This window comes from Ornithodoros turicata, chromosome 5 (genome assembly GCF_037126465.1).
Source record: "Ornithodoros turicata isolate Travis chromosome 5, ASM3712646v1, whole genome shotgun sequence".
In the NCBI taxonomy this organism is placed as follows: Eukaryota; Metazoa; Arthropoda; class Arachnida; order Ixodida; family Argasidae; genus Ornithodoros; species Ornithodoros turicata.
The window spans coordinates 3,284,700-3,299,652 of NC_088205.1; the positions used below are offsets into that span (position 1 = coordinate 3,284,700).

The window sequence follows — 14,953 nt, forward strand, 5'->3', positions numbered from 1 at the left end:
CATGGCCAGCACGCTAACCACTCAGGCACCCGAGCTGGTGAAAAACCTAGGAACGGATGTCTTCTTTTGAACCGACGTACTTCGAATGGTCGTGAAGTTCAGTATAACAGCCTCTAGGGTTCCATCGTGAATATGGAGGAGATGTTTCCTTCGCAATAGAATACTTCTGCAGAACGGAACAAACAATTAAATATGTAGCTTTATGCCTTCGTGTGAAAGTTGCCTGAATACACGCATTTTCAAATGGAGAATGGAGCTCTGTATCTTTGAAATTATTCATTATATGGCAAGTCGACGCACTCGGTTAGTCTTTGCTCGTGGTGTTGTACAGAAAAAAAGAAAAAAAAACGAAAAATAGAGGACACCGGAGATTCTCATAAAAGTGTGAAGGTATGGGCATAGCAGTAGAAAATATGGTTAGAACGCATGCGTAATCTCATTCTTTAGAAGAAAGTTTTTTTTTGTAAACTTTTATTTTATTTGTTGAAACCCCAAGAAAAAATGGTAATTAAACGTTGCCGCTACGTGCGCACAACAATGTTAGAGGAGCGCAAAAAGGAATCTGAGGCCAAGTGGGAAAATTATGTGTGCCGCCTAGCCAGGCTCGTGTGTGAAGAGGTAACTAATTTGCTCCGAAAAGTAACTAATTGGCGTTGATTGGCTTTGAATGTTAATCAATGGTCCCTGAAAATTATGTCGGTATAATTGGCAAATTTCATTATTCGTTACAGAAATATCAACCTTGCGCCACAAGGTGCGATGGGCAGTAGCCATTATTCCTACCAGTTATTCTTATTCGTCGTTCTCTTTCTTTTTTTTTCTTTTTTTTGCGACTTATCAACTTATCCTCTTCGTCGGACATAATATCCGTTTCACCGCAGCTCGTGAGGCATAATTGATCATCTATAATAACATGCAACGTGATATCTGAAAATGAATTCATTAACCTTACAACAAGATGGTGTCCGAGACGCTTTTCGCTAAACTCAGCATACTCATCGAAATGTGTTCCGCAACGCTGAGAAGTCGTGCTGCAGACATTGCGTGACGGCAGTGCTACACTTCGATAAAACTTCACCAGTATTCAGCCATGCATTTTTATGTCGGATTCTACATTCTTCTTTAACTGAACTAAGTTAGGATTTCAGAATCGCTCAGTGGACTCCGCCATTTTGGCAGCATTATACTGGAGCGGCTGCAAACGCGGCGTTAAACATAAAAAAAAAAGCCCATCACTGATATTTTTTTTTTCTTTCTGAAGATTTACACCGCGGTCGGCTACCCTATACAAAACGAGGGAAGAGACAAGGCCAAACCAAACCAGGTCAGGTCTCTATAACGACAGTGTATATTGCACTAACTACAGACATCCGGCTTTGTCGTCTTGCGCAGCGACGTTCGAACGATGTCGAAGTGGTTAAGGTCTATCCAGTTTCCTCTGTCCTTGTTGCACAATCAGGGTGCTTCGTTATGAAAGACAATCGCGTGTGATATAAGGGATGTGCTCATATGGCTGACACTTCGCTGGGACGCTCTGTATTAGGCTACCCGTACTACAACAAAACAAATAGAATGACATTGATCACCCACTAGTCATATCCGGCATTATTACAATTTGTCATCGTGCGAAACCAATACACAGAGATACCCCAGACATCACCATCGAAAGGAAGTTGTCTGTTACACAGAGCACCTTACGCACGTTACCGATGCGTTATCAAATGGTGTGATGACGATGGTGATGAGTTGGAGTTTAATAAAATCATATTAGTGTAACAAAAATAGGAATCATACAGTAATTACACAGTAACAGTCGAGCACGAACAACAATAAAACGTACGGACTTATCGTATAACACGTTTTGCAAATGTGATACAGGAAAAGTGACAAACACATTGATAGATTTAATGTTAACGTTTTGTTAATGTCCGAGCTTGTGGTAATACGCACTTGCATCGTGCACCGGGGAAGCGCGGTAGGCGTCCAGGTGTCAACGTCCTAGCGATTATCCCAGATGGCGGATAATCTACTGCTCGTTCCCTGGCGCTCGGAACACGTCGATGTCCAGTTGATCTGCTGCATTAATCGCCTCACTGATAATAGTGAGAAAAAAAAAACAATATTATTCGCCCACTCCAATCAGCTTTCTTCAAACAAAACGAAATTAGAGGTGGAAACTTCTCGCAAGGTGTTTAAGAGCTAGCTCCTGAGGTCGTCAAGTTAATCTTCCAGCGGGCGAAAGGCACTTTAATTCGAGCATTTACTCGTTATCTTTTAGGGCGCAGTCCTACGGTAAAACAGCGGCAGTTGAACCTTCCTCGATGAATTCGGTGGAAGAGGTGGTTAAAGTTGCAAGTGAGCCCGATGTCGTTAATTAAAACAAATCTCTTCGTCGACCAAATGAAGACAAATGAATGGAAACCTAGATTCGGAAAAGTCACGCTATTCGCTCAACCCTCTCCGGATTCACTCTCGTCAATGAGGGGTTTCTTTTTATCTATTTCCCGAATAGGCAGTGCTCAACCTAAATTTGCAGCTTAAATGTTAACTGGAGCGGAATGGTCTACCTCTGGTGACGGCGAGTACGGTTGTTAGAAATTCGATGGGCCGGGTATGCGTGCTGACACTTTTTGGCACCATTTCTTTATAAAATTCTCCACCCATTATGACTTTCGTACGATTTGTGTTGCGCCGCATCCGTCACATGATACATACGCACGGAAAGTTCACCCGTTGTGTGAGAGATATTCTAACAAAGTCAACGTTGCCTTCGCAAAGTCTACGAGTAAATAACACACAACAGTTTGCAGATGCGGCGCCTCCGGTAGATACTGTTTTATTCCAGTTGGATGCCCCACCCTTCAATTATCCTCACACGCATACAGCACTGGCCTCTTCATTGTTAATAGACGGTACGGACGATACCAGACTATAAATTATCCAGTACGTGTTCATCCTTGCCCGCCTACTCCTAGCGCATGCAAAAAACATCAATGGTATCGCTGTTGTAGTGTCATGTCATGCTCGGATAAAAAGATTGACAAACTGGAAAGTAGTCTCCTTAGGTGGCACAAAGAATACGCCAATGTTACGCGCTCAAAATAACAGCTGCAGCTGCTATAGCTGCAATCTCCTCACATTTACTAGTTCGATTTATGCACAGGGGTGACGCAAATTGGTCATTTTTGTAACTACTCTCAAGCGGGTGCATCCAGCAAAACCGTCACCTTGTCCTGGTCACACGTTATAAGAAACGCCATTTTGAGGTCATGTGACTTTGTTTACATGTCGTTTCACCGCTTGCCGACAGATTCCTGTCGGCATAAAGCCAAGAGATGAACGTATTGCCATCGTAAACTATGCGCTACTTCTTCCGCGACAAGGAAGCCCATTTCTCCTTAGTTTGAGTACATCCCATCGGCTCAGTGCCTCTTAACGCGTGGTCGTCATCACATCACCACGACAAAACTGCACGTTTTACTGCGATATTACCGGAGATAAATAATTACCGTGGTCGAAAGACGTCCAAAACGTCGCACAGAAACAACAAACGGTTTGGCTGCCGATCACGGGCGCGGCCATCTTTAAGGTCACGTGTGTGTTGACGTTTGCTGTCACGTGGGACCAGAACCTGTCCAGAATGCATTGCGTTCCGGACTAGAAGATTGCGCTTATGTAATAATAAACAATCAAAGATTATGGTATAAAATCAGTTGCATAAGCTAAATGGACGTCTCGGCCGACACTCCATTGCTCTTCGCTGCACTAATGTTGATAATACAGCAGACTTTCTTTAATCCAGCACTGGCCGGTTTCAGCGAAAAGTTTCTGGATAGCGAAGATAAAGGAAACGCGAAAGCACAGAAGCCCGCAGTTCTCAATCAAGCCTGTGTTCGTTTCGAGAACCCTCATGCACGAAAGCTTGTTCTTGCATGCAGATTGCAGCATTACTTGTCCTGTTATTTCTATCATCCAACGCAATCACGGACTCACGGGGCGCTATTTTCACTATTTCTCGCATCAACCATCAATGCTACGACAGGTGTTGTTTCACAGGAGAGGCACGGCTGCCCGAAAGTAACACTCCTCCACTTCCACAGTTCTGCGGTATCGGATGCATTCTTATGAATTGCAGGCAACGTCCGGGCTGACACGTTGGCCAAAGCAGCTACAAGAAACCAACCGAAAGTCAAACCTCCCCTATGCAATTTGTGTTACACGAACGCAGTCCGGGGATACGTGCGGAGGCTACATTCTTGACAAGCGAATGACCTTCGCCACCCTCTCCGTGCAACTGGTTAACTCTCTTGGTGCGAGGCTTCCCTTCTTCGCACCGTCTCGCTTCTCGCAGCGTCTACGGACGCGCCCACGTCTTGAGGCACGGCCGTACCCCGTGCCCTGGATTGTCCTACTGTGAAGAAACAGAAACGAAGGGGCATGCCATAATGGACTACTCAGCGACATTCGATGTAAGACACACGCTTCATCAAGCTGTGCAACTCACCGGCACATCTGAACGCTAACTCGATGAGGTAGTCCATCCCCGTGGCTACTTCCACCGTCGGACGCTCGTCCAAATAGATCTGCTGAACAATAGACCTCCACAATGGTAGAAGAAGAAGAAGTGATCAAGCCCGGACGTGTTCTGCAACTGCTCCTGTTAAGACTATTTCTTTTGTCCATACCGGGGTTCTGAGCCTTGCGATGTCGCCGGGCACGCGGTTGCCCGGCGAGCCGCCTCCTAGGGAGTTGACGTTCAGCATTCAGCTTCCCGACGATGCCAACGTTGACCAGTTCATCGACGGCGTCGTCGAATTAGTTGGTGAGGACCAGTTCTACGGTGTCCAACATCAAGGCGGTAACGTCTTTCAAGCCTCTGTAGAAACGCGAGGAGCCCTCGACATGATCCGTCAGTTGGGAGGCGTTCGTGTCAACGGTCACATTGTCCCGGTGCAGCCCCTTGGGCCGAGCACTGTCATCGTTACCTGTCTGAGAATGCCACTGTTCTTCAAGAACGAGCTTCTCGGGCACGCGTTGGCCAAGCACGGCAAAATCATTGATATCCAAGACGTCATCTATCCTGGTAGGAAGAAGGCCAAGACTGGCACCCGGGTGGTGAAAATGGAGATGTCAACTGACAACCCTGTTCCCAATTTCGTGAGGGTAAGGGAGTTCCTTATCACCTGTGACTACCCTGGCGTTGTCCACGTGTGTCGGAGGTGCAAGAAGGCCGGTCATTTTCGAGCGGAGTGTACTACCCCTTTCTGTGAGCGCTGTTCCATGTTGGGACACCCGCAGAGTGACTGCTCATCTGCGTGCCGACGCTGCAAAGGCAACCATGCCACGGTTGATTGTGTGAGGAGCCGCAGTTATGCCGAAGCGATACTTGGAGGGCGCAAAGTACGCTCTGGAGCCAACCAGTCTGTCCCAATCCGCACGGAGGAAGCCTTTCCTCCCCTCGCGCCGGGGCCTGCAGTGGCCACAAGCCCAGCCTCCGAGGGCGCGGCCGCCGTGACAGTGACCGCAGCAGGAGACATCGTCGGGGTGCAAGTGGAAAGAGTGATGCCCTCCGGGTCAGCACTTACAGAGAAGAATGCTGAGGCTGAGGGGGCGGCCAGGGATCCTGGGCCTCACCCGGTGCCTGCGCCCATTCTCGGTGCCCCCTAGTGAAGACCGAACTACCTTCCGCAGAAGAAGCCCAGGTAGCCTGCAGCGAGACTGGTGTCGTGCGGCAGCCGCGTGAAATCGACACCGGGCCTCCGGAGGACCCGGTGCTGGGCAGCTCATCCACGGAATCCTATACGTCGCCGCCCGCGGCTGACGACGAGCAAATGTCGTGCAATGAACGCAATGGCAAGCGCGAATTCCAGCAAACATCTGGATCCAGCGGCTGTGCCTCGAATAAGAGGAAGAAGAAGAAGAGGAGGCCTAGAGTCGTTTCGCCTCTACTGGATCAGCAGCTGTCCGTCTCTGGCTCTAGTTCTGATCTTAGTAGCACACTCATTTTTTGATCTGCTACTATGGAGCTTCGTTTAGTGACACTGAATGTTGAGGGTTTTAAGAACCCCCAAAAACAGGCGGAGGTAGTGAACATGGGATATCAGCTACGTTGTGACTTGCTTCTGCTTCAGGAAGTGCACTTCACGAACAAGCTAGAGGTTGCTGCTTTCAAGCGGAATTTTGGTTTGCCATGCTTCTTCAGCTTTTGCGTCGGCAGAGATGCCGGGGTTGGCATCATCATCTATAACCGCCGCCTCCTTCGAGACAGCTACGTGTCATATGACAGTGACGGCCGAGTTATCTGTTTGGACTTTTTCGTTGGCAGTGCTAAACATCGAATAGTCAACGTCTACGCTCCTGCTGCGGTGTCTCTCACAAACCGTTTTTTCGCCGAGCTAGAAGTAAGCGTACGGGTCAACCGTCCGGTACTGGTGGCGGGCGACTTCAACTGTGTAACGGACTCCACCCGTGACGTCCGCGGCCCCGGTCAGGGTCGGCCGACCTGGAATGCCCGAAGCCTCAGACGACTCCTGTCCATTTTTCAACTTGTCGACGCTTGGACACTGCTGCACGGGGACACTTTCGTGGCCACCTGGTCGCGGGGCTCTTCTGCAAGCCGGCTTGACCGCTTTTACGTGCCTCCGTCTTTGCAACCTCACGTAAAGACCTGCTCCGTCTCTCTTGTGTCCGCCGCCACATATGTTAGCGACCACAAGGCTGTCTCCCTGGTTCTCGACATTTCCCGCGTGCAGAGACGTAGTGTTGCCACGTGGCGGCTGAGTCCGTCCCTGCTCTTTGACCACGTCGTAGTCTCCGACGTTACCGATCGCATAAGGGACTATCTTTCCGGCCGAGAACCCACAGTGCAGGAGTGGGAATCCTTCAAGCGGTGGGTGCGAGGTGTCTTCCAGGGATGGGGACGAAGACGGGCCCGGGACAGGACGCATGAGCTCAACATTATTTCCGCAAAAATACGCTTTGTCCGTCGTGGGCGCCCGACTACCCCGCTGATGCTTGAATATCTGGAGTCGCTGCTGCAACGTCGTCTCGTCCTTCTCAGATGCCCGCTACCCGCGGCGCGGCGCGGCGCGAACGCCACATGTCCGCTTCTGTTGCCGGCCCTGAGGTGCTCTACTATTTGCACGAGTCGTCCACACGAAGTGATAAAGCCACTGTTCAGAGTTTCCTGCGGCCAGATGGAACCGTTACGGACAGGCCCTCCGAGGTGGCAGCCGGATACGTGAATTTCTTCAGGGACCTGTATTCTGCCCCCCAGGAGGCGTCTGGGATTTCACTTCGGACCCTCCCGCTCAAGACGCTCTCCTCCGATGAGAGCAGGGGGTTCGAAGACTTCATTAGCGTCGGAGTTCTTGATGCCGCCATCCGCAAGGCAAAGCATGGGAAAAGCCCTGGGCCGGACGGGTTGCCAGCAGAATTTTACTCTACATTCTGGCCGGTTTTGCGTGTCTTCTTTGCGGAAGTGGTACGCCGTGGCTTCGCGGCTGGCATTCTACCCTCTTCCTTCGGCTTGAGGACCATCATACTTGTGCCGAAGACGGCCGGCCGTCTGTCTAACCCGGAATCTTGGCGCCCCATTACACTCCTTAACAGCGACTATAAACTCGTGACAGCAGCTATCGCGCTCCAGGTGAGCGGCGCGCTTCCACTGCTCCTGCACCCAAGTCAGACGTGTGGCGTGCCTGGTTGTACTTTGTACGATAACCTAAGTGGGATTCGGGACCTCCTACAGTACACCCAGCGGAGGGCAGCGTCAGGATGCCTGGTGTCGCTGGATCAAGCGAAAGCTTTTGACAGAGTACTCCACGGATACCTGTTCGGACTTCTGTCTGCGTATGGCTTCCCAGAGACCTTTGTTTCTGGGATTCGCTTGTTATACCAGAACCACCGCAGCATAATGAGCGTTGCTGGCGTGACATCTCCCAGCTTCCCGGTGCTCCGCGGCGTGCGGCAAGGGTGCCCATTGTCCCCTGCTCTTTACGTCCTGGCTTTGGACCCGTTCCTGCAGAGTGTCGAGGCGTCCCGCTACGTGGTTGGTCTTCCTCTCCCAGGCTCCGGCACCTGGAAAGTCTCCGCCTACGCTGACGATGTTACCCTCTTCATCGGTGACCCACACTCTCAGTCGTCTGCACTGCGTATTTATGATGATTATGCTGCGGTGTCCGGAGGCAGACTCAACTTGGAAAAATCTAAGATACTCCCTCTTGGCGCCTTTCCCGTCCCAGCAGATCTGCCGTTACGGCGGTGCTCAGGCCTGCGAGTGCTTGGAGTTTTCTTCGACCAAGCCGGCCCGAGCCCCCTGAACTGGTCGAACGCTGTCCAGCGAATTGAGGATGCATGTCACCGCGCGCAGCAGTACAGCTTCTCGTATCGGGAGCGTGCATATCTCATACGATGTGTGTTCCTGGCTCATCTCTGGTTCCTCGCCCACGTTCTTCTGCCCCCTCAGTCAGTGGTGGCCAGGATTAATACGGCGGTTCTGGGTTTCTTCTGGAAGCGGAAAACGGCTTTGCTCTCCCAGGAAATGCTACGGTTGCCTCCCAGCGAGGGTGGGTGGGGGCTGCCTGACATCGCCATTGCCTGTCGCTCCTTCGCTTTGCGTACGACGATGCGGATTCTGCGTTCAGAGCTTACCCCTGCAAAAGCGCTCTCACAGTATTGGCTTGGCCCTCTCCGACGTCATCTCGCCCCCGACAGCCCCTTGAACAGCGGCCCTAGTGCAGAGGCTCCCAGTCGGTTCCACGCCGCAGTCGTCCGTTTCTTTCTGCAAGTGTGCAGCTACGTCCCTGCCATCGACCCTGCATCGTCGCCACCGTTGACACTTGCTACACACATGTCCCGTGCAACAAGGACTTCCCAGTCTTCCCGCCGTGCAGCTCACGCCGCGGCAATCAGCTGGTCGACATTCGTGCCATCCTGGCTCCCCGGCGCACTCCAAGACACGCAGTGGAATTTTGCTTGGCGTGTCCTGCCGACGCGCGACCGCCTTGGCCGCTGGGGTATTGTTGCATTTTCCACGTGTCCCTTTTGCCGCCTTTCGGAGTCTAACGACCATGTACTCTACGACTGCCGCGTTGCCAGAGCCTTCTGGCAAGTTCTCCGCAGGGCAACTCGCGTCCGGTGCCCGGTGGACTACCGTGCCGCTCAGACCGGCCTTCGTTCGGCGGATGGCCGTATCCGCATGCTTCTGACCTCCTGCGGAGCCACGGTGCTGTGGACGGCAAGGTGCCGCGCTGTCACGCGAAATCTTCGCAATGTCCCCATTCTGCCGCTTGTGCAGCGTGCCAGATGTCTTCTTGTGGCAGTGCTCCAGGAGGAGTTGACTTCGAGTGCTGAAGAGCGCTTCGGTGCACGATGGGGAGGTCTGTCCTACCTTGACACTTGGGGAGGCCTTGTTTTCTTCCGCGACTTCCGGCCGTGAACGTTATTGTGAGCATCATTGTACATACCACTGTTCATACCACATAGCATTGTAGATATCTGTCACCTGTCACCTCCTCTCGCCTGTATATGAACATTTGGAAGTGAGCCTAGGTCACCCATGAATAAATTTTTCCCCACACACCTCCACAATACAAGGCCTAGAAGGCGTCTTCTGTGGCTCATCTCATAGAGTCAACAATACAAAAAAAAGGCGTCGATGCCAAAGAAACGCCTCCAACAAAAATATCAGAGATGGTTGTTATGGCCCACATTCAAGACGAACCCCGTCTCGGATACCGCTGGGGCGCCGTCGCGCCGCTATGGCTACCAAGTTCTGTTCAAGATCTGCGATGGCGCACTGCCTGGGATGCACTACCAACGCGGGATCGGCTGAGCCGTTGGGGAGTCTCTCGAACATCCACCTGCGTGCGATGCCGAAAAGAAGAATCCGCAGTGCATGTTTTCCGTGAATGCCCTGTGGCCCGCAGAGTATGGTCAATACTATCTCGAAAATATCGCTTGCGGCTCCCTGCTGGGCTCCAGACAAGATCGTACGGTGCAACAGAAGGCAAGCTTCGGGTTCTGTTCACAGCCATTGCAGAACAAGCTCTTTGGAAGGCCCGATGCAGGGACACCATACAGTCCAGGCAGTGGTGCTCCGTGATGATGTTGGTCGACTGTGTTGGAAGTGAGGTGAAACAGTTCCTCGAAAGACAGTTGCTGATGACGGGTGAGACAGCATTTTCGTCTGCGTGGACTTGTGTCAACATAGTCGAGGTTGCTAACTCCCGGGTGAAACTGTTAACAACTTTCTAGCAAGGATGGCATAACTTCAGTGCTTGCAAACGTGCACCGAGAAAGGGAACGGAACACAAGGGGAAATGTCCTTTTCAAGGCATAGGCATGCCACCCTCGTGTATATAGTCGGCGATTGATTTTCATGTGTGACACTTAAGTATTCACTGTGAATAAAACCTTTTCAGAAAAAGATCTCCTGAACAATAGATAGATGTCATCCGCTTCTAATATCCTTCGTTCTGCTGTCCAACGAGCAACTCTCCGTGAGTTTTGGTTTGTTGCGAGGTGGCATCTAGCACGTACATCAATCCCAGACCTGCCGTGAGCTCGTCTTTGGGTGTTGGTGTTGCGATGGTTGTAGACTAGTGCGTTTGTTGCGTTAAAGGGAGCCAGCCAATATGGCTGGTCTTCCACGATGATGCCAATACATATATAGATCTCCTACGCTGGTCTTCCACGGTGATGCCAATACATATAAATAGATCTCCTAGAAACCTTAGCAAACTGCCTTCGACCTGTTATGTTTCCGTTGCCAGGCTCGTGGAACCTCCCTCTTTTCGCGTATGCAGATGACCTCTCCTTAATCCTCAGTAACGACGACTCGATAGGTCGTGTTCTCGTTATTTTAGAGAGATACGGTCGAGTATCGAATGCACGAATCAACAGAGAAAAAAGCGCTGCGCTGTTCATTAATGTCACTCCCTCCTGTCCGTCTCCATTCGGGATCCCTGTTAGGAATGAGGTGCGGATTCTCGGTATTCACTATAACAGGACTGGGGTCTCTCCTCTTTCTTGGTTGCGTGTTCACGAGCGCAGCGTCTCGGTTCTCACGTATTTAAGGGGCCTAGTGCTCCCTATCACCTGTAGAGCTCGCCTGGCTGCGTCGTGGTTCCTGAGGAAATACTGGTATCACGGGACAGTTCGCCTTCCTCCGCGTCAGGGTTTCCTTGCAGCAACTCGTACGGCCTTTCGGTTCATCTGGGGCAACGGAGCTGAGTGGGTATCCCGTGCACGTATGTACCAGCCGAGAGAGGTTGGCGGTTTGCGGGTTCCGCACGTAAAAATCAAGTGTCTTGCGCTCGGGATAAAGGCATTTTTTGACGGCCTTAGTGACCCTGGCCACACCGCCCACGATCTCCTGCAATACTGCTTAGGTCTAGACGTACGTCTGTTTCGCCCGCTTGTGCAGAATAGACCGCGCTCTGAGTTTGTGGCCTCCCACTTGAGAGAGTACTTTTTGGACGTCCGTCGCCTACGCGCATCATTCCCGTCGGAGGATTTCTTTGTCTGGTCCGTCTAGCAGTTTTATGCCGCTCTTCTGGAGCTCCCTCCGACGGCGAGCTCAGCTGTGCCTCGCCCGATCGCGTGGCTTCATATTACGGCCGGCTGGTTGGATGCGCGCCGTGCAAGCTTGCAGTGGCGTCTTGCGCACGACATTTTACCTCGCAGGGACAGGTTGTCCCGCTTCGGTTTGACCAGGCCTTTTTGCCCTTTCTGCCCTACCTTTGAAACGTCGGAGCACGCTTTTCGCAACTGTCTACTTCCGGATTTTTTTTGTGGCATAAGGCTGAGGTGCTTTACGGCATTCCGTTCATTCGGTGGGGCACGGTCCAGTTACTGAGCTCGCTCCCAGTTCCGGTCGGCGATAGACGCCAGTTTGTACTCCTGGCGGTAGAAATAAACTACCAGGTCTGGATAGCACGCTGCATAGCTGTGCACGGTGGCCGTGCTCGCACCGCCGTTGAGGTACTGAACAGGGTCAGAGCGGGCATCCGTAGAGTGTTATACAGGGAGAGAGCAGTTCTTGGGGCCGTCCAGTTTGGTAGGCAGTGGCAAACATCAGCGACCCTCTTCGAAGAAAGCAATGGTAGGTATGTCATCCGCTTCTAATATCCTTCGTGCTGCTGTCCCACGAGCAACTCTCCGTGAGTTTTGGTTTGTTGCGAGGTGGCATCTAGCACGTACATCAATCCCAGACCTGCCGTGAGCTCGTCTTCGGGCGTTGGCGTTGCGATGGTTGTAGACTAGTGCTTTTGTTGCGTTAAAGGGAGCCAGCCAATATGGCTCGTCTTCCACGATGATGCCAATACATATAGATCTGCTGATGATAGAGTCAACAATACACAACATCTGAAGATCTGCTGCTCAGCCAAGAGATATGGCTGCTCTTCCACCATGATGCCAATACATATAGGTTTGCGGCAGTCGTCTCACTAACGATCTGTTCCGTCTGTGAAATGTTAGAGGGAACCTGTCTGTGCGGGTGGTCTTACCCGATACCAATACACATTTAAAAAGGCTCAGGTCTCCCTTCTAATCCGCGAACGCGGTTGAGGAAGGGAAATGGCAGACGGTACTTCGTATATTGGAGAAGAGCCCCTTCATAACGCGGTCCGCCTTCGCGTGGACAGTGTCTTCGATTACTGCCGAAAGGTCGCCTGCAAAGATGCTTTCGGAATCTTTAAAAGGGCGACGACCCTTGAGGGCTTATATAAAACATAGCTGCTAGCTGTAGTAAGCCCTAAGGAGGAGAACCACTCAAGCCGGAGGCCAGGAAACAACAGTTTTATTCTGCCCTACGGTGGCGGCTCGATTCCACGGGGCCCGTGCCAGGCAGCAAATAATAGAATCCAGGGAGTCGTTTGTGTCTGTGTGGGTTCAGTGCAGAAACGAACGGAACAACCAATGAGACGTAGCGTACGATGTTTGTCTCCCGGCCCCCAACTACTGGGTTTTCTCCTTTCTATTTATGTCTATTTCTTTTTATTTATTTCGACTGACTGTGGCTAAGTGGTCTGGGGTAGCCAGTCTGACTTTGTCGCGACTTAAATCCCCCCTTTTTTCTTTCTTTTTCTATCACATCACATCACACATCACGTGGCGTACGTTGAGCTCAACTGACAAGTGTAACATGCATACCCAAGCCAGTGTAAACATTTCTACACTACAACGACCAGCGGAATTCGTCATAAAGTAACAGGTCTTCCCTTCCCTGAGGCAATGCGCCGCTTGTCTAGACAGACTGGCAGGCCGCACGCGTGCCCAACGGTACCCCTCGGTGACACGAGGCCCATGCGGACGAAAAATACGGAAGCAACCGAATAGCCACCTCATTGTACTGCGGCACGTGGCAGGACTGATCAGTGTGCAGTACACATTTCTTTCATATCCAGTCCTATCCAATCCAATCCAATTCAATCGAGTACACATCATGGAAAGAGGAGAGATTCCTTAGGGCTGTCACCGGTCCCGCACTTGACGAAATGTGGGTTTTACATTGTATTTTCCAAACGGATAAGTGAAGACGTTTGTTGGGTGATAATTCCCCGAAGTTTTCATCCGATCCCGGAAGCTGTGCTAGGATAAACGAAGGCAAATTGCAGGGACCTTATCGGATGGCGCGGTACCCGGGCACGTGAAGTCCGGGTAAACGGAGGTCGACCGTTATATCAAGGGCTGACTTTTTAGCGATGATATAAGAGTGGTCAGAGCAGCACAAAAGTAAAAGATCGACGTAACATTTGTCTGTATTACAGGACATGTTGTAGTCCATTGAGTGATATTTGTGTCCGCTTCTGTCTTTTTTGCGAGCCGGGCAGGGCAGTGTGTTTGTGGCAGCTGTATTTCATTTTGAGTGTTTCGCGAAAAATGATATTGCGAGCGTCCGGTCAAGAGGGCTATATATCGAGGAAGGTAATTGGATGTTTGCGTTGGAGTTCTGCGATTGAAATCTGAGAGTGACATGTGTGTGCTTTGGAGCCTATAGTGGTGAGGAAGAGTTATATTTTGCGAGCGCAAAGGCAATTGAGGTCGCAATTTCGTCTTGAACGGAAGTAAGAAAGCAGGAACGTGATTTCTACAAACCATTAAGTAAGAACCTGTCGAGAAGGTAGAGGATGGTAAAAAAAAACAAGAAAAGAAAGCGAGAAAGAAATCACGAAGAAAATATACGAGCATCCTTGAATCCACAAATTACTATGGGGCTGAGTAAATCACCATTTTGAAGAAAACTTTATTTTGTGATTGTGATCGGGGAGTTTCAACGCCAGGGACGGTACTCTATCGCAGTGTTTCTCAGCCGCGGTACCGCGAACTGTGTCGTGAGGTTCCGCGAACAGGATACTGTTCAGCATCCCCGGGGTGAACCTTGACTGCCTGCCGAGCACGATCGACAACGTTGTTATCGAACCATTTGATCGTTGACATTTGATCGTTGACTTTGGGATGAACATCGAGATCGCAGTACCAGGTTGCTGCAGTTGACGCTCGTCGTAAAGAGAAGAGCCAGCAGCTGTCGTCTTCATCGCTTGGCCGAACCCGCAACTCAACCAAGAAATTACTCCGCACCGCGCTTTTGCTTTTCTCTTGCGTTTCGAAAGCCCTACCAGCACTTGGAAAGTTGGAACTACTTGGGAGAAACTTCGGGGCTACTCCCCTGCCTCGTGGAATGTACAAGGATCAGTGGCAAACCACAATGCGTTATCTTCGAAGAAGTACCGTGAAAGAGGTGAATGACTCCGGCAAATTTTTCCATATTTTCTTCCGCATATTTTTCTTTCAGTTCCAATTCCAATCCCGCAAAGCTCAAGCGACGTCTTACGACGAAACAATAAGCAATTAAAGAAACTATAATTAAATGGGCAATCAAACAGAACAAATTACTTGCTACTTGTACAAACTATACATCAAGTTCGCCTCGCCCACTTCTGCACAG

The 14,953-nt window shown here is 50.8% G+C and overlaps 2 protein-coding genes across 2 annotated transcripts in view; one reads left to right on the forward strand and one right to left on the reverse strand.

Annotated features, from left to right (window-relative positions):
• The window catches only part of LOC135393807 (cell adhesion molecule Dscam1-like), a 326,980-nt gene that overhangs the window by 59,679 nt on the left and 252,348 nt on the right, over positions 1 to 14,953 (forward strand). The window lies entirely within an intron of this gene.
• The window catches only part of LOC135393809 (uncharacterized), a 207,583-nt gene continuing 194,531 nt past the window's right edge, over positions 1,902 to 14,953 (reverse strand). The window contains exon 4 of the transcript XR_010422720.1: positions 1,902 to 2,093. The gene's annotated coding sequence lies outside the window, so the exon portion shown is untranslated. The remainder of the gene's footprint in view (positions 2,094 to 14,953) is intronic.